The sequence below is a fragment of the Gekko japonicus genome, unplaced genomic scaffold (assembly GCF_001447785.1).
Source record: "Gekko japonicus isolate JY-2015 unplaced genomic scaffold, Gekko_japonicus_V1.1 scaffold341, whole genome shotgun sequence".
NCBI lineage: Eukaryota > Metazoa > Chordata > Lepidosauria > Squamata > Gekkonidae > Gekko > Gekko japonicus.
This window is the reverse complement of record NW_015170898.1, coordinates 6,861-32,935: the sequence shown is the minus strand read 5'-3', so window position 1 is coordinate 32,935 and position 26,075 is coordinate 6,861.

The window sequence follows — 26,075 nt, the reverse complement described above, 5'->3', positions numbered from 1 at the left end:
TAAGACGCTGAACTGCAGGCTGTGGAAGGTCAGTAGTTCAGCAGTTCAAGACCTGGGTGCTGCAAGACGGGGTGAGCTCGCGTCTCTAGTTCCAGCTCCTGCCAACCTAGCAGTTCGAAAGCAAGAAATTGCAAGTAGATAAATAGGTACCACTTCGGTGGGAAGGTAACCGCGTTCCGTGCGCCTTGGTGTTTAGTCATGCCGGCCACATGACCACGGAAACGTCTTCGGACAGCGCTGGCTCTTCGGCTTGGAAACGGAGATGAGCACCGCAACCCTAGAGTCGGATTCGACTGGCTTTCGAGCAAGGGAAACCTTTACCTTTACCTAATCACTGTGGTGGTGGAAAATGCCATTGCCACAGCCAAGTTATGGTGACCCCATAAGGTCTCCAAGGCAAGAGACAAATACAGATGGTTTGCCATTGCCTGCCTCCATGTAGCAGCCCTTGACTTCCTTAGTGGTCTCTCATCCAAGTACTAACTTGGGGGGACCCTTCTTAGCTTCTAGATCTGACAAGATCAGGCTAGCTTGGGCCATCCAGGTCAGGGTGGTAATCACTGTAGTACTGTGATATTCTGGAACCATTACCACTAAAAGGGGGGCATCTAGAAACCTTTGGTTTAACTTATGCTCCTAAAATACAATTTCCTCTTAATCTGACTCAACCCTGAAGACCTTGAGTAGCACAGACTGCATAGAGGATATTGCTTCTGTGTAGACCTTAACCTCAAACCCGGTGGAAAATAGCTGAGTGTACAATCCAGGGTATTTCATTGTACCAGTGCCCCAAATAAGGACACAAGACACCAGTAAACAGATTAATTAGTTTATTAGTGGCTGATCTATATCAGTTAAATTCCCTTGAATTAGTACAATTGCTGCTAATAAGAAGTCTACTGCAGCTATCAGCATTTTGAGGCACACCCACCCTGGCTCCAGACTTTGTGGCTTCATTAATCCTCTCCTGTGCATAATACAGTGCTAAGAGGTGTTAAACCTCATCCCAGCATGCCACTTGAGCAATTAAGGGATTGGCTGATGCTGCTCAACCACCAAGGCTTTTCTTCCCCAGCCCACCAGGCCACTTGAGCCAATGACAGGCTAGCCTGGGAACAGCCTCCTCCCCAATGGTTCAAAGCGCTTGCTGATTACTCCTAATTATACTGTAGCAACTCCCACTATTCCTGTCAAAACTAGTTACGGCCTAACCAGTCAAAAGACCAGGCCTAATGAGAGATTAGCACCACTCCTCAGCATGTGGTAGAGCAGGTGAAAAAAGGAACCAGTGCCAGGAGGCATCATCACAGGATGCCCTGTTGTTGGCTCTCCAGAGGAACTGGTTGGCCAGTGTCTGAGACAGAATGCTGGACTAGATGGGCATTGGTCTGATCCAGCAGGGCTCTTCTTATGTTCTTATGTAAAGCCCCCATCAGGACCATTTGAAGGAAGCCCCCTAATTCCTGCTCGGAAACTCAGAAGTCTACCAGTTAGTCCCACGTGATGCACAGGCAAGGTGGGTGGGCCAGCCAACCCACAGCAAGAAGAAGAAGAAGAAGAAGAAGAAGAAGAAGAAGAAGAAGAAGGAGGAGGAGGAGGAGGAGGAGGAGGAGGAGGAAGAAGAGGAAGAAGAGGAAGAAGAGGAAGAAGAGGAAGAAGAAGAAGAAGAAGAAGAAGAAGAAGAAGGGGCTGAGAGAGCTCTTGACAGAAACTGTTATTTTTTCAAGAACAGCTCTTATCAGAACTATGGCTTGCCCAAGGTCATCCAGCCAGGTGCAAGTGGAGGAGTGGGGAATCAAACCTGGTTCTCCCAGATTAGAGTCCGCGCACTTAACCACTACACAAAAGCCTGCTCCAGAAAGCAGGGCTCAACACAGTGACTTCTCCAGCTCCCTTCTGATTGGTTGCTCCAAGGAAATCAACAAATGGCTCACCAAGAGCCAACAGTGCTCTCTCATGCCTAATTTAAATGGGGACTGAAACAAAGCAATACCCCAGCCCTATAGTCTGGGAACGAAGTTCTCTGATGAAGGACTGGGTTTCCATTACCTCCATTTAAACCTTTAAACACAGGCCCCTTCTAATAAGGAAGAGAGGACTGACAAAAAATACACTAAACAATGAGAAGCCAGTGGGATTTTTAAAATGAATTAAAAATAAAATCTATTATTCAAGATATTATAGCCGTGATTCCTGAAACAAGGGCAACAAAGTTCTTATCAGCACAAGGGGTTTTGTATACACTGAGATATGGAAGGCAGCAGGGTGATATTCTCACATACGTCTCCTACTTTCCCCCCCAAAACTCAAGCTCAAAGTGCTTTGTCTGCAAAAACACTGTGAACACACTCATAATTTGAAAAGGGTGACTAGAATGAACAGGAACAAAGACAAGGAAAGAGATCCAAAACATATGTGAAGAATCTTAATCTTACTTGGAAGCCCATTCTCCCAATTCGTGATCTTCCAGGAAAAAAGTTCTCTGTAACATCCTGAAGCAATATTAACTGTTTACACAAAGCCCTGTAAAGAGTTTTGTGGGGTTTTTTTATATATATATATATATGAAGGAAAGCACGTTGTAGTTCATAACTGGCAGACTCCTCATATTGTAGAGATGACACACATCTTTAAACCTCCCTGACATTATCTAAATACTTTCCAATTGTTCCTGGGACAATTTGATCATAAGAACTATTGCCAATTTCTGATTAAAAGAGACTCATTAAGACTGAATTAGTAGAAATTAGGGTTCTTTGACATCTTGAAGAATTAAAGGGGGGGTCTGTCATTTCAAACTATTAGGAATTTAAAATATTATGAGGTGGTGAGTGCCTTAGTAATTGAGGAAACAGCTTTACTGATAATAATGTCTTTCTAATTTACACTTAATAGGACTTCAAGCGATGGCCAGCAAAACATTAAAGTAATGAGGAAATCTCAGTTATAATTCCCAGGCAGACTTTTTAAAGAAAACGGAGAGCTACTTTTAAGACATCATTTGTGGGTGGGTGGTGGTGGGAGCAGACTGTCTGGGACACCGTGAGTCACAGAACAGTGACAATTAGTAGGATTTAGATGTCAGGTATGACTGGTATTTGAACCAGGGGCCACTCGATCTTTGTTGATGTTTGTGGCTAGCTACAAAGTTACAGAGAGACGGTTGAAACGGTTTGCCATTTCAGACTGCACCACTTTTCGCTGCTTTTTCCCTACCATTTTTCGGCCGCAGGGGCGATCTCCGGCTTTTTTTTTTTTTTTTAAACATTCGCTTTATAGCGCTATAGTGCTATAAAGCGAACGTTTTTAAAAAAACAACTGGAGATCGCCCGCGCGGGCGAAAAACGGCGAGGAAAAGCACATCGGAACCGGGAGAGGAAACTGAAGAGTACTTGGAAGCGGTTGACAGGTAAAACGCTTCAGCCCCTTTCCTAAACAGGACAGAAGCGTTTGTGTCTGAAATTACAAATATATTCCGGAAGGGAACCGGTTCTAAAACGGTTCTGTCTGAAATGACAGACCAGAAACCGTTTGGGAACCGTTCCTCTTCCGGATTATATCGTCTGTCTGAAATTCCTAAGTTATAATTGTCATAAACCCGCCTTGGGTCTATGTGTGCTTACATGTATGTTTCTTGTCCATGTGCACGTAAAGCATGTTCCTCTTCTTCATGCCACCACCCCAAGTTATAAATACAGCCTCCTACGTTACTGGTGACTTGGGGGACACTGGTAAAGGCTGCCTCTGAGCATGTATAAAGGGCAGAGTTCCCAATTACTTCAGGTCTTTTCCTATGCATGCATAAGTGTGTTTAGCATGAGCAAGTGATCTAAGGTGCACAAGGAGGCATTGATTCCCATTCAGCTCTCTTAAACAGGAGAATAATTTATTGCTATAGATTATGCTAGAGCACAAGACAGGGAAAATACTATCATGTATACTAGTTACAGATCCAAGGAAAAGAATAGTAAAAACATAACACTAAGGTAAACTGATCAAGTCAGAAGAATTACCTCCAAACGCCCCCGCCCCAGATGTCTGTGGAACAAATGCACACCGTGACTCACATCTGCTCCATGCAGGGAATCCAACCTCCAGCATTTGAACAAAGACTAATGGATGTTTCAGCCTTTCAGCCCTTCTTGCTTCCATTGGTGGGAAGCCTCCGGCAGGAAGCCTCTCTCAATCCAGTTCTAGGGAACATGCTCCACATGGAGAGGTGAACCCCAATCTCCCAATCAACCTAGAGCACATGACCCACACATCATAATACCCAGATCATGTTTTATAAGAGCCATCCATCTTGCCCTCCCTGCCAGGTAGGCAAATGGCTATCTCTCTGGAGAAATACCTCTCTGCTCTCTGACCACTTGGTGCATTTTATGACTCTTTTCCCTGGAAAAATTAAATACCTTTCAGAATCCCAGGAACTCCCTGATGTGCTTCAGAACAGCTTACACCTTCAAATCACAACAATAATATTCTCCCTGGCTCCAGAAGAGCTTCTTTAGCCCATTGATTCAAAATGCTTCTAAATTATAACTGAGTCTTTGTCTGGGAAACAGCCAAAGTATGCCCTTGGCTATAAAGCTCTCTGGATGCTTGATGAGCCCCTACATTACACAGCTTAACTGTTTATTCCAGCTATTCTTAAAACCCAGGGACCCCCATGTTGACCTTAATTTTTTCACAGATCCCAAGCCCTCCAATCTACCCTTGCCAGCATCCAACATTCGCTGGATAGCCTCCTTTAACTGTGTGACATGCCACACATGCCCTATGGAGTTGTCTGCCTTCTAATGTCCTCAAAACAGCACAGATCTGGTGAGAATCATATCAGTTATACTTCAAAAGCAAGCTGAAGTAAAATGTTTTTATAGCTTGTATTTGGCCTATAAGGTCAGGTCTCTAAAGGTAGCTGAATCTATAGGGCCACCATTCAAAAGACCCTGACCTAAGGTATAAACAATCATCAGTGCTTGAATTACCTCGAGATGTATGTACCAACATGTTAGAAATAATTCTACAAACAAACAGTTGTGAAGTGACATTTGTGCAAAACTGGCTGCAGGATGTTCATGATGCTCATCCTATACAAAACTGCACCTCAAAGAGTTTCAACTAAATGCTTGCCTGAAGAAGACCATCTTAAAACTTTTTCTTAAAAGCAGCCAAAGATGCTGCACTTCTCACCTCCAAAGACAATGAGTTCTACAGCATCTCCACGAATGCTCCCTCTAAGCTGTGGAGTATTGTGAGCAAAAATTCTACATTGTGAGCTACTGACATTACTGTGAGTGAGTGATTTGGCTACTGCATAAATTAGTTTGCTCTGGAACCATCATTCCCGACCTAAGATAAAAACCTGTGAGCTGGAGGCTAAAAAACTGTGAGCTAGCTCACACTAACTTAGCTTTGAGGGAACACTGGAAAACTACAAAAATTGCCCTGGAATGATCTGATTCTCATCATACCTCTTTGTGAGGAGGAATGACAAGAAGGAGCAGTTGGAAGAAGCATCACTGATAAATGGGCATGTATGATGAAAAAGAGTTAGGCTGCCGTTTCAAGAGAAGGCTCTCAGCTTTTTCTATTTTAACATACTGAAAAGTCTTGCTATATAGTTGGAAGGAAGGAAGGAAGGAAGGAAGGGAGGAAGGGAGGGAGGGAGGGAGGGAGGGAGGGAAGAAAGAAAGAAAGAAAAAGAAAGAAAGAAAGAAAGAAAGAGAAAGAAAGAAAGAAAGAAAGAAAGAAAGAAAGAAAGAAAGAAAGAAAGAAAGAAAGAAAGAAAGAAAGAAAGAAAGAAAGAAAGAAAGAAAGATGGTGAGGGAGCAGATGTTTTTCATTCTCCTTCATGAAAACATCTGAGTTCAGAAAGGCCTTTTGAAATCTGCGTGTGTGTGTGTATGTGTGTGTGTGTGTGTTGCATGCCTGGCAGACAACACCGAATGAACAAGGAGATCATGATATTTATCTGGGTCATACAATTCTTCCAGCTGCATGGGTCATACAACTCCAGAGCCTTTGCAAAATGAACTATTATTTTAAAAGAAGAGTCACCATTTTTTGTATGATGATGACTCCAAGGCCCAGTTATCTCCTTTGGTGGTCTTCCTGGCACCCTGCCTTCCTCTGGAAGTGCTGACACTTATGCTCTTGTTCTGACAAGTGATAGCATCTGCTCTGTGTGTTCAGCTCTGCTGTAGCAGCACACAGCCTTCCACTAAAGTTTCTGCAAATGGAATGACAAATGCACCAGAACAGTAAAGCAGTCTGATCCAATCCAAGGAGACAAAGAGAAAAATGAGCCAGTGGGGCAAGGGAAAATGTCAGCAGCAGCCACATGAGCAAAAAGCAACTGGAATGTCAGGTATCATTCATAACAAGACCACAGAAGGATGATGCCATTTCAGCCAATGATTCTCTGTGTGTTCAACATCTCCCCCCCCCACCTTTTACTCCAGATTACCTAGCTCTGAATTTGAAAGGGTAGCTATAATTTTGCTTAGAGAAATATCTAGCAGACTTATTTTCATCAGTCCAGAAGTGTGTGTGTGTTTAATTAATTAAAATTTAGACAGGTACCAGTTAACTGCATCCAGTTTTCTGGACAAATTTCCACACACTTAATGGAACAAGTGGTAAAGCTGCTACCCATCGGGCAGATTTGGGTATACCTGGGAAAGGTTGCTAATTTTATGGTTTGTCTCATACACACCCACACGCCTGCTCCTCTCTGGCTTGTAGACTATCTGGGGGGGGGGTCAGATTGCATGACTACACTTGTGGGGGAAACACTTGGGAGAGATCCATAGGATAGGAAAGGGATGACTGAATAAGACGTTGGAGATCAGTGATCTTCTGTCTCTTTAAATATCTCTTAAAATACAGCAAGGATGAGGAAATTGATCAAGATCACAGAGTAAGAGTAGGGGGTGTCATTTGCCTTGTGCAAATCGCCCCTGCCCATACACACAGACATGGGCAGGGGCGACTTGAAAAAACTCTGTAGCCCTCCCTTAACTGAGCTAGTAGCTTCTGTACAAAGAAACAGGAGGCAAAGCAATCAGGAACCATCAATGATAGAAAGCAGGAGGAGGTGTAGAATAATTTTTTTTGTATGAGTTTCACCATTTAATTGTGCAAAACAGGATGACCTGCCTGCTTACAGTAATCACCTCTGGAATTCTCTTCCACTGATCATTCAACGAAGAAGCATAAGTTCCTTCAAGAAAATACCATTTTATCCAAGAAAGCATTTTGTGGCTTGGGACAAGCAGGATGTTTTCTTGATGGCAGGTTCTTTTAAAGTATTGTTATATTTATGGTGATACATACTAGTTAGGAATCCTGGCCAGAGGCCAGGACTATTTGCAGTGCACCACCTTGAACTGTATGTCAGCATAAGCCTTTGTGGAACTCACTTCTTCAGAGGCAAAGAGGGTAGTTGCTCACTAGGCAGACATTTATGTAGAAGTGTTCCTTTGAGAAGGAGAAGGAGGAGGAGAGTTGGTTTTAATACCCCACTCTTTACTACTCAAAGGAGTCTCAGAGCGGCTTACAATCACCTTTCCTTCTGCTCCCCACAACAGACACCCTGTGAGGTAGGTGGGGCTGAGAGAGCTCTGAGAGTACTGTGACTGACCCAAGGTCACCCAGCTGGCTGCATGTGGAAGACTGGGGAATCAAACCTGGTTCTCCAGATTCGAGTCTGCTGCTCTTAACCACTACACCACACTGGATAGTTTTTGAGGTGCCACAAGCTTTCTTTTTATTTTATCTTCTCTTTGTGGATATATAAAAAATACAAACAAAGAGGCAATAAAACAAAACACCACATGTGTGACCTCAATAGAGCTTTAGAATGTGCTACTGGAGCCAGCTCTAGGCCTCCTCCCCCCCAAACAAATTCTCCATCCCCAGGGATATAATCCAGCAGTTTGGCAACCCTGAGAATGTTCCAAGAGAGATGGACCACTTTTGACTCCAACTAAGTTTCTTCATCTGTAAAATGGTGGAGTAAATAAAGCCCTTTGCTTTTTTCTAAAAGCCATTTGAAATCTTCTGAGAGATAGGGAGCAGTATTATTAATTCATAATTTATTAATGATACCAAAAAAGTTGGTTGGTGGTTGGACCTCAGAGAGTTATTTTTCTGAGTCTAGTTCTTCAGTTACATAGATCACCCTCCATGGTACTGTATATCTTACACTTCAGCAAGTAATGAACTGCATCAGGTATGTTGTGGAAACAAAGACCTAAGCTGCTAGTTGGCAATTTCATCTAAGTTCTTGGCAGGTCTCTGAGTCTGCCCTGGTAATGTAATTAACAGGAAAGCATTCAGTCAATGTATAGGTGCTAATTGGAATATCACTCTGTTATTCTTAAGGCACAGATAAAGGTTTTGAATGTCTCCTTGCAACAGATAGTTGCAATATGATATAAATTTGAACCACTAGAGGGCATCTACTGGAAGTGTTGCTGACTGGCTTTACAAGGCAAATCCACCAGGTGTCAGAAGTTCTTTTAGCTTCTGCACTTTAATGTTCGCATTGCCATCATTTAATTGTGTGGTTAATGTTCAGGGTTTCCAGCTCCCAAACAGTTCCCCTGCTTTTATTTTTGCTCTGAACTGGCCATAGCATATTTGTACGTTTCCTTTTAAAATCCCCATAAAAATGTCACCGGCTGGCCATTCCATTTTATACAGACACTTAAACTGTAAGAATTTATTAGTTATATGACTCTCCAAAGTATATTTGTAGGCTGCAGCAATATTTGTCTTATTAATTAGTCCACATTTAAGCATCATCTTTTAAGCTGTCATTTCTTCTGGCTTCCGAAGGAGAGAAAAAAAATGTTCAAGCCTTTTTCGATTTTAATGACGGGGTGTGTCTGCTGCTGGAGGATTTATTGCTGAAAGGGATCCTACTTTGGTTGTCGCAGTAAACTATTCCCTTGAGTGCTGAGCCTTGCAGGAAGAACAGACAAGGGATCTGTGTCTTTTAACAGGCCAAGCCTTAGCATGCTTGTTATCGTTTTCTCTTTCACTGCCTGGCATTCCAGAGCCCTTCCCATTCTGAACACCACCTGGGTATGTGGGCAACCTTGCAGGAACAACAGGCAACTGCATGAGATCTGACCAGGTGAACACCTTGCCACCTCCCTTCCTCTTTGTCTTGGAGAGTGAGAGGAAGAGGCCTTCTCTCCCTCCTGGTGGAATGCAGAGAGGATGGAGTTCTGGTTCTGCTGCTTACTAGAGGCAACAGCTTTCCTGATTCTGGGAGCCAAGGCAAATGTCTGTGGTTTTTGAATGGATCAATGGCATTGCCTGTTCTGGTTATGAAAATAGGAAGTGATACTCCATGCCGACTTGTACACCACCATGAAAGGGTCATAAAAACACAAGAACAGACTGCTCTGTCTGACCAGTGGTCCATCTAGTTCAGCATCCTGTTTCACATAGAATCAACCAGTTGCCCTGGAGTCCTCCCTCCAAAGCTGCCATTTCCTCCAGAGGAACTGGACTCTGTAGTCTGGAGATCAGCAGAAGTTCTGGGAGATCTTCAGTCCCCACTTGGAGGTTGGTAGCCCTCGTCTAGGGACTGGGTTGCTCACTGGGGGAAAGGGCAACAGAGGAAGATGAGCTTTGCAAAGATAATGGTGGTGGCAATGGCAACTGACAGTGTGTACACATACCACAGTAGCAGCAAGTCTAACAGATGACTGGTCAGTGTGTAGGACATGGCAGTGTGAATGTGTACAATGCCATATCTGCTTAGGCCACAGATGAGCTGGGTTATAGAATCCCTCCCAAATTTGTCAACTATTCTCCATTTTGTAGCCTCATCAGCACCAATCTCTACAACTACAACAAGTGAAGTACTCACATAATTTGTGGGAAATTGGGACACTAGTGAAGAAATGGCTGTCCTCAGTGGCAGCTCAATAAGAGTTGTCACCTGGCCATCAACCATTTCTTGTTGAAGAGTAAAATCCAAACTAAAATTCCCAGATTTTCAAAGTCAAAGACAGCATGAATTGATATTAGCTGCTAAAACGCAATGAGATTAAATCAATAACATCTGCAATAAGGCATAATGAAGATAAAATTGTATCTCTGCTTGCCTGAACAGCTGTGAATCTATTTTTAATTATCTTGGTTTTTGGCAGTCGGCTTAACAACTTTTAGAATGTCCTCATATTTGGATTGTTAAATAGATCAGTAATGCAGACCACTGAAAATCCATTAACTGTAGGTTCCCCCTCTGCGTAGGATGAAGCATTAGATATAGAATAGTCCCAAACTGGTGTAGGCTCAACATTCACAACCCACATCTATTTTCCCAGACCAGGATTTAAGCAGGTGCATTTTAAAAATTCTAGTTTGTGTAAAATCGGCTTCTCAGTCTACATATGCGATGCTTCAGAAATGTCTGCATTGGATATGAAAGTTTCTTTCCACTAATGGCAGAGCCTTCCTACAGTGCAAACAATCTTCCATTGGTGAGAAATGCCTCATCCACTGGAGTAACATTTCATACACTGGGGGAGCTTGGTGGAGAGGGGCTATGCCTCAGTAGATGAGCCTCTGCTTTGCATGCAGAAGGCCCCAGGTTCAATCCCTGGCATCTCCAGTTAAAAGAAACAGGGAGGAAGTGATCTGAAAGACCTCTTCCTGAGACCCTAGAGAGCCACTGCCAGTCTATGTAGGCAATACTTTATGGACCAGTAGTCTGATTCACTATAAGGCAACTGTGTCTGTGTTTGCATTCAAGTTCCATTAGTGGGACTAATCTTTGTATCTAACTTTTGTTTCTTTCAGTTATTCAAACAGGTGGTGGCTAAAACAGTTGCTCATGTGGACTAGAGACACGCTTAGGTTTTAAACTGATGGGACTAAGATGATGCATCTCATTCCATCCATCAGATGCAAACTGCAGTCCTGTGTAATCTCCTGATCCTGCCCGCAGGGGCACAGACCAAGTTGCTCTTGTCCCCCCCCCCCGCACATTTTTAAGTGCCCCCCCGGGTGACTTTTTTGCCACTTGAAAAGGTGTGTGGGAGGAATAAATGCCGCTTGTCCCATGGTGCTGTGGACCGCATCAGGATTGGGCCCTCACATCATGGCCAGAATTAATCTTTAAAACAGTGGTAGCATCCCCAGTTCCAGCCTGGGGATTTTGTCATGTCCAGTTTGGCCCTGAGAAGGAGGAAGAACCAGAGTCTGGGTCACACAGTACTCGTCAATATCTGGGTCCACACACTCTGGCCATCTCTTCAGAAAATCTTTTTGTCTTTCAGCATCTCCATTTTTGAGACCAAAGTTCAGAGGGATGTATGCAGAGTGCCTGAACAGGGCATGGCTCAGTGACAGAGCACCTGCTTTGGGTGGAAAAGGCCCCAAAACTCAATCCCTCATAATCTCCAGGTTAAGGAGCGCAGGTAGCAGGAATGGGGAAAGGTCTTGCTCTGCTTGAGATGGTGGAAAGCCATTATCTGCTCGAGTAGACCATATTGAATGAAATGGCCCGGCCCAGTTGAGAGCTGCTTCAACTAGTCAGCATGCACCTGGAAAGATGTTTCTTAAATGACCCCCAAGAATTATACGCAGCAACTTGTAAACAGGATGTGATGAGCACTCCATAAAGGCAAACTGGGATTGCCACTTGCAGCAGCCCAAAGTTAAGACAGTGTAGACATGCACCAAGGAGAAGACTGGCAGGATGCAACAAGAGAGAAAGCCGCCAGTGGCGGCGGCAGCAGCAGCAGCAGCAGCAACAACAACAAAATAACACTGAACCTGGGTTCCTGCTCTCCTATGGAAGCTTGCTGGGTGACCTTGGACCAGTCACACACTCTCAGCCTAACCTACCTCACAGAGTTGTTGTGAGAATAAAATGGGAAAGGAAAAACCATGTACTCCACTCTAAGCTCTTTTGAGGAAGAATGGGATAAAAAGGTACTATAGGCAGAAAGACATTAGTGAAAAATCACTGGTTAACTGTTTGTAACTTATAATTTATTTTCCAGAAGGTATACTTTAATTGTAGATGGCACAAATATTTACAATTTTATTTTCAAAAGAAAATTTAAAAAAAGATATGGCTTCCTGCCTAGCCCATTTTATTGTCAATAATGGAAATATGAAAATGTAAAAGTCACTTCAATTGTTGCATGAAATCCTCTTGCTTTTCACAGACGGGTGATGAATACAATATGGCTGAAATCTTGGGCAATATACAAAATAGAAAAGAAATCCTGGTATTTCCCCTCATGGTCTCACCAGTCATCCTGCAGTCAAGCGATGTAGCGAATTATTTGGAGAGAATTATGGCTATTTTAGACTGCAATCAGCAAAGAATAATTATGCACAGAAAAGAGAGGGGAAAGCTGGAACATGGCTGAGCAATACTCTGATTGATGGGAAAGTCATTTCCTGGTGGTTAATGGCTGATTTCCCAACAGTCAGCACAAGTTCTAAGTCCATGGAGGGGACTGGGGTGAGGAGAACAGGGGGGGGGGATGATTTGACTAAATCAGAAAACTACTCAGTGTAGGCTCAAATTGTGCAAAGGCAGGGCAGAAGCAACCCTCCTTTTTGTGTGTTTGTGGCCGGAAAAGGGCTAGTTGTCACAACCTTTTGAGCACATAATGGTGTGCATCGAACACTGAAATAATGATGCATTAGTCTTCTGAGTGGTTCACCTTACAGTTCTTACAGCTTTCCATGCTACTGGACAACTGGTGTTTGAAAGGTTGCCTGTGGTGTGGTACATCCTGGTGTGGGTACATGATGAGGTATCCTGGCCACAGACTCTCCACTCATCAGGAACAACACACAAACAGCATTGTGTCACTTTATAAGGGCAATGTGAAGCATGGCTTGGACAGTTCCTAATACATTTTTTAAAAACTCTGCTCTGACTTTGGTTTAACTAATATACATGAGGTGTTTCTTTTCCTTTTGCCCAGCCTGGGTTACCCACTAGCCAACATGATGCCACCTCTCTCTTGGACATTTAGGCTGATAATAGCTGCAATCTAAATGGAAAAGTTGAAGGATGGTTATGGAGGACAACAGTCCTTTCCAAGTTAACTGTGAGAGATGTGCTACTCTCCATTTCTTTCCCTTCCCCTAGTTCCTGTTCAAGCTGCTGTTAATAGCAGAGGGGAAGGGGAGTCGTGGGGGGGGGCAATGATGATGATAAAGAAGAAGAGTTGGTTTTTATACCCTGCTTTTCTCTAAGGAGTCTCAAAGTGGCATATAATCGCCTTCCCTTCCTCTCCCCACAACAGACACCTTGTGAGGTAGGTGCGGCTGAGAGAACTGTGAATGGCCCAAGGTCACCCAGCAGGCTGAATATGGAAGAGTGGGGAATCAAACCCAGTTCTCCAGATTAGAGCCTGCCACTCTTAACCACTATACCATGATTTCCATATTTCCGATCTGCTATGCAGATTGAAAGCAGTCGTGAGAGAGGAAATTTGGGATGCTGGAAGCAGCAGTTCTCTCTCTGTAATTTAAGGGATCGCTAGCAGGTTACCTGGCAAACAGGATTCCAGTGCTGTAGGGTTCAGCAAGCACTGCCTTAAGGAACCTGCTTTATAGAGGTAGGCACTGCGTTTAACAGCTCAGGGGCTGCTGCGGTTAACTGCCCTGGCTCCTAACAGAATAGGGGGGTTGGGAATGGCCAGTAGGTCGCCAAGGTCCTTTCTGGACTTGGATCTCATCCTTGGTTTTATCAGAGTTCAACTCAGGACACAATAACTTGCATTTAACTCTGGTTATAACAGCATCCATTTATCCCGGGAAAGTGTGGGGTGAAACTGAGGTGACCTCAATGTAATGTGGAAACAAAAAATACCCCGAGATAATTACGAGGGTGAACTCGTGTTTAGTGTAGAATGTAAATTTGGGGACAGGATTGAACCAGGATTTAAGGTCTAGTGCAGAAAGGACCCTAGTCTCCTGTTTTGTCCAGTGAGTGACTTCCATTTCCATCATACCTTGGCTACAGGGGTCATTTCGTAGAAAAAGAGCTAGGGGAACTCATTAGCATAACTCATTAGCATATGCCACACCCCCTGACATCAGGGGCCCAGCGGTGGACCTGCAAGGCCAGCGGGAGTGCGAGGAAGCCCCGCCAAGGCCCTCCCTCACCTCAGGCAGGCAGGGGTGGGGAGAGGCGGGGGGGAAGCAACTTACCCTCCCTCTTCTCCTGCCTCCTCCTGGCTGAATGAGGGCTGGAAGTGGGATGGCCGGAAGCAGGGGGCGGGGCTTCGTCATGTGCCCCGCCCCCCTGCACCTCACCTGGGGGAACTGTGTTCCCCCGCGTTCCCCCCCGAAATGACCTCTGCTTGGCTAGCATCTGTGTGTCCACACAGCCTGAGGTGAAAGCACAAGCTCTAGTGCAGGTTGTTTAGACAGAGGTTAGAGAAAAAGGTGAATGGTTGAGGCCCCCAAATTTCTGGCTGTGTCTTGGGTTATTTCAGCCTTATTTGAGACCCTCAGGTTGTTTTTGAAAACCTCACAAACGTGTGCAGAGTTGGAATGTATGAAGCAGCTTCATACCATCTCACACAGCTGGTCCATCTAACTCAGCATTGTCTACTCAGACTGGCAGAAGCTCTCCAGAGCCTCAGGGAGGGAAAGGTCTTCTTCAATATTTACCACTCAATACGCTTAAACTGGAGATTCTAGGAATTGTGTGTGGGCAGGGTCTTCTGCTTGTACAGCAGGTGCTCTACCACTGAACTATGGTTCTTCTCCAAAGGTTTCCTTTTTAGATTTATTGTCCCATATCTATCATGATTAGATAGATAAAAAACACATCTTTATAGTCATGCAGAAAAATCACAGTGTATGTATAATCCAACTGGGATAACATTTTTCTTCCAGGACTGTGACTCTCATACATAGGATGCTGCCAAATTTCAAGCACATAGGAGATAAAAGTTTCAATTTATAAGCAAATAAAAGTGTAATTTAAAGGGTGGGCAGAGGCACATGAATACATAAAGATGTCTGATGTCAGACCAGACCATTGGCCTATCAAGGTCAGTATTTTCAGCCGTGAATGCCAGTGGCTTACCAGAGTCTCAGGAAGCGGCTTTTCACATCACCTACTGCTTGTTCATTTTCACTGGGCATGCTGGGACCTTCTGCATGCACAGCAGGTGCTCTTCCATTGGCCTATGGCCTCAACCAGGCAGACATCTGGCACACTGTTACCATAAGTGGTTATGAGGGTCTCCTGAGTTTGTTGGGGAATTAGCCAGGAAATCCAAACAATGCAAAAGGGGGTAATCGAGCAGGATCTCTACCCATGTTTATGGGGATTTTTCCCTCAGTAGAACTCTCAAAATGAACTAGGTCGTGATTAATGAAATGTTTTTTATTAAAGAGAATTAAAGAATAAAATCAAAATTTATTAATTGATGAGCACTCTATGAACACACATACAAGTTCAGAAAATAAAGGTGATAGCTTTATTAAGACTATATTTACCTATCTGAGGAACAAAGACTTGAGAAGGAGGACGAGAGAAATGAACCAGTGTCTCACTCCAGGCAGTGTGCCCAACCCTTGCATTGGGGGTGTAAGTTAGTGGACGTCCACACACACACACACACACATTACTGAACAAAGTGTGTCTGGTTATATCCCTTGGACCATGACATAATTGCTCCTAGAACAATGCTGTGATGGTTATAGTGAAAAAATATTGTCTAAACGAGGAAGCTTCTCAGGAATTGCAAGTGCAATGTAACATTTATGTGAAATGCCTATTGTGTTTGGTGAACTCTAATTGCTAGGACAAGACAACTATCACACAAAGGATTGTGGGATTAAAATGGTTTCTACTAGAAGAGAAGAGAAGATTGGATTTATACCCCACCCTTTACTACCTGAAGAAGTCTCAGAGCAGCTTACAATCCCTTTCCCTTCCCTTCCCCACAACAAACACCCTGTGAGGAAGGTGGGGCTGAAAGAGCTCTCTCGAGAACTGCCCTTGAGAGAACAGCTCTGAAAGAATTTATGACTGACCCAAGGTCACACCAGTGGCTGCATGTGGAGAAGTGGGGAATCAAACGCAGTTCTCCCAGATAAGGGTCCACGCTCCTAACCACTACACCAAACTGGCTGTAGGTAGTTACTTAGGACGTCCAGGTAGGGAAAGGTCAGGCAAGGTAGGGAGTTGGTTAGATTTACTGCCCTTTTAAAGAAAATCAATCTTTGACACTGATGGATTTAAAGAGGGAAGAAAACTGCCAAAAACCAGACCTTTTGGCCTTTAGGATCACTTTTTCAGACAGGCCTCTGGTCAATATTTGATGGCACACATTCCATGTGACTGTAGGACCAATTTTGATCTGTCATTTGCAGACTGGGGAAGAGTCTTGAGTGAGTGACCCTGTGAGATGCTAAGAGAGGGAAGGTTGCTTGTTTCACCTGTTTATAGGTACCAAGTTCATCCTTCCAAGGTAAGAGGGCTCCAGGCCTAACAACACCCAGAAGACAGGCAGCATTACAGAGTGAGCACAGGAAGGAATTAGGTACCTTAAGACAGGCAAACTGCTACACAGTTTATGCAGAGACATATTTAGCACTTTCAAAGCAGCAGACAGAGCTGCAGAGGGGGCTGTTTGGCTTCTTAAGAAAGACAGACAGTACAGGAGAACTACCCCATCTTAGTCAAAGGCACAACTTCTTGATCATTGTTCAAGCACTAAACTTGAGTGCTTTATCAATGCACAGGGACAATGTGTGTAGCTGGACAGGAGCAACAAGGACACTTACCTGTTTCAAGCACACTTACTTGTTTATTGCATGTGCATACAGTGCTTATAAGGGAGCTGCGGTGGCTCAAGTGGTTAAGACGCTGAACTGCAAGCTGTGGAAGGTCAGTAGTTCAGCAGTTCGAGACCCGGGTGCCGCAAGATGGAGTGAGCTCCCGTCCCTAGTTCCAGCTCCTGCCAACCTAGCAGTTCAAAAGCAAAAAATTGCAAGTAGATAAATAGGTACCACTTTGGTGGGAAGGTAACATGCCAGCCACATGACCACGGAAACGTCTTCGGACAGCGCTGGCTGTTCGGCTGTGAAACGGAGATGAGCACCGCAACCCTAGAGTCGGGTTCAACTGGCTTTCGAGCAAGGGAACCTTTACCTTTACCTTACAGTGCTTATGCACGTATGACCTGTGCACACAGAGTCCATCCCTGTGATCAGGGACATTAATTCACTATGCCTACATGTGGTGAGTGCATGTAGGAAGAGGCCAGTGTGCATTTTTGCAAACGGGGGCATGAACGGCATGCTCATTCTCAGTCCCCCTCTGTACACCCAATACGTTATATGTACATGGCTAAAATCAGACTAATTGTTGAAATTTACTCAGTAATCTAGAGGAATAAATAACACATATAATTCCTTTAAACAGGTTATGAGTAGCACTGAACTTTTATATAATGTGTAAGAGAGGAATTGGGCAATGCGTTAATACAAACAACTATTCACCAAATAATTTGTCCTGTGCTGGTAGCATGTTAATTCCCTGTTCTAAGGTCAATAACTGAGGGTGCCAGAGGTACGTGGTAAATGGTTGTTTGTGTTAGTCTCTCCTATGTGAAGGTGTTGGAGGAGAGTTTTATAAATACCATGGACCACTCAAATGACAAAAATGTTCTAGACCAAATCAAGTCTGAACTCTCCCTAGAAGCTAAAATGACTAAACTGAGGCTATTGTATTTTGGTCACATCATGAGAAGACAAGACTCACTGGAAAAGACAATAATGCTAGGAAAAGTTGAAGCCAGCAGGAAAAGAGGAAGACCACACATGAGATGGGTTGACTCAATGAAGGCAGGCAGGGCCCTCAGTTTACAAGACCTGAATAAGGCTGCTAATGATAGGATGTTTCAGAGGTCATTCATTCATAGGGTCACCAGAAGCAACTTGATGGCTCTTAAGACACACTTGAAGGATATTAAACATGAAACCTGTTTTCTTAAAATAAAATGTTTTTGCTTCTTTGAAGAAGCAACTTCAGTCCATGGAAAATGGATGACTGCATCTTAAACAGAGATGAAATTGTTGCATTTATCGAAAAGCATGTTTCCCGAGGTGCAGGCTGGATTGCGTATATATTTCCTAATTTGTCCACATACCGCCTCCCCACCTGCTAAAGTCCTTCATAAAAATAAAGGCCACTTTCATTCTGTTTCTGGCCCTAAAATCAAATTTTCCTATTGTTAAAAAATAATAAACATTAGTTACTGATTTCTTCAAAGGGTATGGAGATGGCATTCATTTTAGAACAAAGTTGTTATAAGCAAGAGAAATATTGGGCTTGAGGGTACTTTCTGTGAGGATGAAATCCCCTGCTGCTTTCAAAATACCTCTTCCTTCTGTAGCTATTTATCATATAGTAAACATATCATCAAAATTCAATCCTTACATTTTCTGAAGTAGAGCAAACCTACATGCTCATTACTATGGACCTAGCAAACATATTCCCTCATATTAACAATAATCCTTGCAACGAGCCATCTGGAGATATGCAAAAGCTGTTAATTTGTTCTCAAAAGGATGCAGACAAAAACAGATGCTTGGTGGTAATAAATTTTTTTTGTGTGTGTGCATTTTCTTCATTCTGGGCGTGCTTTCTCCCTTAAGTCTTTCTGCTCAACACACGAATTTCCTTTGAGTGATTATTTATTGCACTCCCTATTGCCAGGCTGCCTGGGTTGGCAAAATGGGAAACTTTTTGGCAGTGTATTTTTTTTAAGAGGGCTCTAAAAACCAGATGATTTGTGAATTTAGTTTTTGGGGTGTTGAGAAAATGTTGCTGATATGTTAGCTGTTTGTAGCAGATTTTATTGTGTGGGCCGATTATTCTGGAAAATGCAAGAGAAAAATTGCACACCCTCTTGATTTCCTAGCTGACACCATATATACCTGCCGCTGAACTGTTTGGTTTAAATGGCTCTGAGCCATTTAAACCCCTGCTTTCTGCTCCCAGCTGCTTTCGCAGGGAGCAGAAAGCAGGAGTTTAAACTTTTAATTGGGTCAAGAACATATATGAATTATTTGGTTCGTGAACTGGCACACCAGTTCGGTTCGGTTTGTGGTTCGGTTTGTGGTTCGGTTTGTGGTTCAGCCCATCCCTACTAGCAGCAGTTAGTGTGCGAGTATGAAACTAAGGTGGAATTGAGCAGATGGGAAAATTAGATTTCTCCTTCTCCATGAGTCCTCATGACTCCCCCTTCCTTCTTTTACAGTGTTGCAGTATGTTAGTAGTGTAGTATTTTAAGGTTTATGTTGACAAAATACAATGAGAGGCCCAGTAACATCAGCCAAATCCTGTTTTTCCTGCTAAATTTTAATTTTTCCATTAAGGTTAAGTAGTTCCTTACACAAAGCCTGGACTAAAGCCAGACTGGAATCATTCAGAAACATTTGTGGCCTCCCAGAATGCCTTGAGCTGTGAAGCCACAACACGCTCCACTGCCTTCCTCATACAGGGAAGGTAAGAGTTTGGGTGATCCTTATCCATTCCACATGCCTCAAATATAATTTAGATTAGCCTTCCTGGAAAATGCCATGTAATAAGTGTTCTTGGAAAGAAACTGAAGAAGAAAAACAACATAAACATGACTTGCAATAGCCCTGAACAGTCTGGGATCCACCCCACTGCCAACTGTCAATTTATAATAAATAAATACATAAAATTTTGCTCAATGGTTTCTCTTTTTATAAAGATGTTGAAAGGAATCGTTCAAACAGCAGGCCCCCAGGTAGATAGCCCTTGGCTCTCTAAGTCAGCTGAGACAAGAAAAATCTTCAGGCCCACAAGTTAAGCCAGAAAAGCCCATTTTCCATTTCCTTTCACAGCTCAAGAGTTGCTGACATCAGCTAATCCAGAAAAAGAACAGAAACGGCATTGTATGCATTGCAAACAACACTTTCAAAATCTTCCGATTCTCAGTCTCATTTCATCAAAGAGTAATGGAAGTGGCGTCAAATGCCTCCTGTTAATGAGTGTATGTTCCAAATATAAGCCATAATGAATAGTGAAGTTACTTGTGCCAATTACAATTTACGGTGAAGTATGACTTGTTCACACATTACATAGCTTTCTTTGTGACTGTTTCATGCTTTTAGGAGCTCACGACACACATCCTTGATCATGTGAAAGGAGTGGTTGTATGAACTGATGTTCTGTGCATAAGGCTGGAGTTCTCCTGGAATTAACAACTGATCTCCAGACTACAGAGACTAGTTCCCCTAGAGAAAATGGCACTTTCAGAGGGTGAACTGTATGGCATCACATCCCTGCTGAGCTCATTCTCTTCCCCAAACTCTGCCCCCCCCCCGGCTCCACCCCCCACATCTCCAGCAATTTTCCAAATCAGAATTGGCAACCCTATTTATACAGGAAGTTCTATACATGATGGCTACAATTTCCACTCCAACAATAATGGTACCATCCTTTATACTGTTTCATGTGCTTACTTCTTCCACATGATCACAGCCTTTTCCAGTGGAGAAGAAGGTGCACGAGAATAAGATAGCTGGATGGATCGAAAGCCTGTTCAATATGCAGACTGCCTATAGTTTAATCTATATCACATAAGGATGTGCAAGGTCTGCATTATACAGCTGAAGTGTAGTGAGTTAGACGCATGAAGTAAGCATGGAGACAGATGTAGTGATCAGCATACTTTACTGGTACACAACAAAGACAAACAATAACGGCCGGCAGGCCAACTATATACACAACCAGGGGACACGCCCTGGGGTCCCATTGGCGGGTTTGAATTCCCGCCACGGTCCCATTGGTTCCCCCAGTGGAGGGACTAGGATCCTAGTTCCTATTGTTAAACCGGACTCAAGCTCAGGAGTGTGCGCTGGCATCTGGTGGTGGTCAGCGGGCACAACAGCCTTATTGTGTGTGCATGTGAAGTGCCATCAAGTCGAAGCTGACTTATGGAGACCCCAGCAAGGGGCTTACAAGGCAAGTGAGAAGCAGAGATAGTTTGCCATTGCCTTCCTCTGCAGAGTCTTCCTTGGAGGTCTCTCTTGCAAGTACTGACACTGCTTAGTTTCTGAGATCTGATGAGATAGGGCTACAGTCAGGGCCGGCAGGCGCAGATGCCAACCTCCCGGTGGGGCCTGGAGACCCTTTTGCTACTGCTGCCTCCTCCCCCCCAGGGGGGAGGGGGAAGGCGGGTGAGCTGCGGCGCGGGTCTGGCTTGGGGGCAGGGCCGGGCGACACCGAGGGGCAGCCCCGCAGAGCCTGGAGTGAGAGAGCCGGAGGAAGCGAGCGAGAGATGAACCGGGCGTCCTGCGCTGGCAGCAGCAGCAGACCCCCCGGGGTGGGCGGAGACGCAGATCTCCAGGGCGCGGGGGGGATCAGTGGGCTTCCCGGAGGAAGGCAGGTTGAGCGGGGGGTGGGGGAGCTGCCCCGGACAGCAGCTGCCGCGCTGGGAGCTGGGGCGGGTGGTGCCAACGGCTGGGGCGGCTCCCTCCCTCCCCTCCACGGGTGCGGGGCTGAAGCCGCTACGGCAGGGTCGGGCAGCGGGGGGCTGACAGCCCTGGGGCAGGAGGAGGGAGGAGGTCTCTTGGCAGGTGCCTTTGCTGCGAGCTTCGAGCTGCTGCAGAGCATTGGGGAGGCACACAGTCCGCAGCTGGGGGTCTTCTGCCGGCAGGCCTAGCCTCCGGGGTGCCCTTGGGAGCCGGGGCCAGGGAGGAGGCATCTTTCCGCTTCTCCCCCCACCCCCCAGCGGAGGGCACAGAAGGGTGTCACCACGAGAGCAGGGCCCCCGCCCCCCATGGCGCCCTCTGCCTCCTCGCCGCCTTCCTTCCTCCCCTGCTTCCCTCCCTCGCTGCAGAGAGAGAGAGCGCGCAAGAGAGGGGTGGGCAGCGGTGGGGGGGGTTGGGGGGCAGGGCGCAATTTGGCGCCCCTGAGGGCCGGCGCACCCTAGGCGAGCGCCTAGTTCGCCTAGCGGGCAAGCCGGCCCTGGCTATAGTATCCCTCCCCATAGCCTTATTACACATTACCTTTTACCTGGGGACATCCCTTTATCAGCTCAAGAGATGTGTTCTGGTGTTCCACTCTTCCCAGGTATGGACAGACCTGATTTGGATTGAGAGAACAGGTCACAGGGAGAGGGAGCTTACACCTCCCTTTGCTAGTTTTCCAACTTGAAACAGTGTTTCTACATGTATACCATGGTTCCAGTGCAGAGTGGGAAACATGTATGTGGGAACTGAGAAGAATCCATGAGTCTTTCTGTTTGAAAATAGTCATAGATTGGGTCTATGGTCCCCATCCCTTGCACTCATGGAAATCTATCATGGAAGACACAGGGAAAGAACAGAAAAAATACTAAAATATGGCTGCAAGTGAAGAGGTGCAGCATCTGTCTGTCTCTCTCTCTCTCTCTCTCTCTGAGATCTGATGCGGAGTAGTGGGTCAGCTACCTTGTAGTTCTGCTTGTATGCTTCTAACACTGAAGAGAAATAATGTATTGTGATTGAACCCTAGAGCTGAATTAGGACTGATGGACCATTCACTTGGGCAGCCAAAGTTCAGAAGGCAGGTATAAGATGACTAAAGTTTCCAAAGAGAATTCTTCAAAATCAGATTGACTGAGTTAATTCTTGCAAGCTGTATACAAGTCAATTTGACAGCAGGCATCAAAATCATATGGAAGAAATCAAAAGCTTAAACTCAGGGGGGGGGAAACAGTTTTTAATTAAAATAAACCCAAAGCATGTCTTGGTTTGTTTAATGTCTTTGATAATTATTCTGCATGGTTGCATAGCTATTGATGCTCCACTGGGCGGTCTATCACATAACACATTCCAGAGTAACCCTGGTACACACATATTAATTCCACAATTGCTGGTCCTGCATGGCTGTACAGCCTTTGAAGCACCATGTGCTGAAGACTCCATTACAAAAAAAGCTGGTGCATTCACATTATATTCAGGCAGTATCTACTTATCTACCATGCCTTTGTATGCCCATGACTGAACCAACCAACTACCTGGAATGCATTACGATAATTACAATGGGGAATTTATAGGATTAGAAATATGCTTTGCTTTCTATTTACTATTTTATAACTGTTAGGTTGTATCACTGTCTGCAGTTTGGGCAGTATTTTTGGACAGCAAAATCTGTAGAGGGAATGAAGAATCCAGTTTTTCCAAAATTCACTGTAGGTTACAAAATGGAGCAGGAAAACCTCTCCTTTTCAGAAGGCTATTAGATTGCTAATGATAGCCTACATCATCTGACAATTCTCAGACTGATAAGGTACTCCAAAACATCCAGAGAGAAGGCAAAGAGGCCTTTCTCTGCCCAAGCTCTGTCTCTACAGCTTCCCTGTGTTTTGGAGAATAATTTTGTGCCTGCTTTCTGACAGCTCATTAAACAAAGGCCTCTCGGTGCCTATATTGCCCATCTTCCAGCTGAGATTGTAACATATTTATGGTGGTTGCAGATTGCTGGCTGTTTGCTTTTCTAGCTTGCAGAGTCCTGCTTGCCAAATGCTTTATCAGTCTTGCAAAAAAGGTGACAGGTTCTGTGTCTCCCCACCACACACATACACACACACGCACACAAACACCCCCCTCTACATTTGTCTGGGTAGCAATGGTCTTGTATTTGACCCTCTGAGGCAAGAAGCAATATGATTAGAAGCACTCCCTGCAAGCCATAGATAAATGCAATCGCACCGAGAAAGACAGCCCGCAAGTGCTCTAGGGAGGAGGCTGATGTCGGAGAAGATGATAGCTCCCATTCAGGAAAAGCGCTGGCAGTTAGTTAGCAAGACAGCTGGTTACATCGAGACCTTGTGGGATTTTGGCTTTAGGCAAAGCAAACAAGGCTTCGAGAGTGTTGAGAAGCTCTCTGGCACAGCGTGCAAGGGTGATCAGAACTTCTAATTGCTTACCTCTTTTCTGTCATTAAACCATCATAATTACACATTTGGATGACTAAAAGTTGAGGGAATTGAGACGCATAGTTTGCCTTCAAAGGCTGGTGCCAACCCTCCCCCCACTTCTCGAAAAAGAGAACAAACACCTTTCCCCCAGCCTTCTAGCACTTGTCTGCCATTCCAGCATCAGTACCGAAAGAAAGCAGAAACCGATTTCTACTTATGCTGGCCTGCCTCCACCATTTCTGACCCAGCCAAGCCAAACAGCCCACCAGCCATGCCTTGTGGCCTGCCAGGAGGTTGATGACCCCGGCCCCTTCCTTGGTTTTGTTATCCTTGGTAGGCAACAACAACAATTCCCCCCCCCCCGAGATCTATCAAACCCCTAGTGGGCTACCATACATGGTCTGATGGGCTGCATTCAGCGTGGCGGGTCACCACTTGCCCTTTTCATTTTGACAGAATCAAAAGGAGCTGTTGTTTTTCTTCTGCTTCTTGCCAAGTCTGTCTGCTGACTTCATGTTAAAGAAAACCTACTGACAGATTTGTCCAGCTGCCAACTCTTAACTGAGGCCAAAGAGTTTTCAGGAGACTGTCCAAAGTATTTTGATCCTAACTGTGTGTATTTCATGAAAGAAAGTATCCCAGAACTAACAGTCATGGGTGAGAGATACAGAGAGACAAATATTTCATTAGAGCAAGAACTGCCCTGGCTGTAACAGCAGGTAAATAGCCAGGAATGCTAATTCAACTCTCTCCCATTCAGGAGCTACTTGATGGAGGCTGAAAGACAGTGACTGTTCAATGTAACAAAACAAACCCATTGGGGAGGCAAAACTTGAACTCAGTCTTCCAGCTTGATGTCAGCAGCTAAATAATTCAGCTGTAGATGGGAAAAAATACATACCAGTCACAAGAAACCTATGGTCCATTTAAAAATCTTTCTTCTAAAGAGGAAGATTTTTCTTCATTGGCCTATGCGGGAAAACATATAACGATTGTCATAAGCTTTGCGCTCTTTGAGATAAAGAAAGAACAAGAACTTTCCTCAGGTCAAGACATTCCCTATACGCTAAAAAAGACAGTATTTGCAATCAACCAGTTACCAGTGATATCTTATCGCACAGGATTTCCAAGGATTGTCAATATTACTGTACCAAGTTTTTGAAAGCTACAACTTGCTGAGAAAGGTCTTACGAACTCTTCCAGAGTCTTGGTCTCTTGTCTGCCTTTTACCTTCCCTGCTCTTAATGAAGCTGGACACCTCCTTAGAAATTGATGCAAACCATGCTGGTTTGCCAGTACCTGACAGGGTTGATGGATTGTACTACAGCCTGAATAGGTTGTCCGCACAGCTATTTGTCAGCACTGCCTGTGAGGACTTCTGTGATAACATACTGTTCTAAATTCACCATCATGTCTGCAGAGGAATAAAAAATGGCTCATTTGAGTCAACAGAGGTCTCAGAGTAAACAACAACAGCAGAAAAAGAAAAGGCTGTTATATTGTAGCCTGGCCAAAAATAAAACAAAATTGTACTGCTGGACTACATGCTGGCAATTCGCACAGCTGCAAGCCAGTGAAAATATGCTGCCAGTGTCAGATTGTTCTTGTGTTATATCCATTATTTCTTTGTCTGACAAATGTTATTTATTGTATGGGTGCACATTTATATGCTCCAAAGTACATATTAGTTATCACTCTTCATAGTATATGATTTTTTTTTCTCCCCAACTAGCACAGAAAGAAAGCTTATCTCTGGAATTTATGAAACGTGATTTATCTATCTCTTAGTTTTATTTCTACCCAGCCTTTCAAGCCGGCAGGATCCCTGAAGCAGCTTACACTGATAACATACAATTAACTCGGAGATTCTTCCATGCCATCCCACACAGCAATGCTCTAAGGTGGCATCCCACTCAGCTCTCAGTTTTCATCAGGCCCCTGTGGTTGTTTCCAGCCCCTTTAATAACTTATTTAGATATTTATACCCCACTTTTCTTTCCCAATGAGGACTCAAAGTGGCTTAAATAATTCTCCTTGCCTCCATTTTATCCTCACAATAACCCAGTGAGTTAAGTTAGGCTGAGAGACAGAGTAACTGGCTTAAGGTCACCCAAT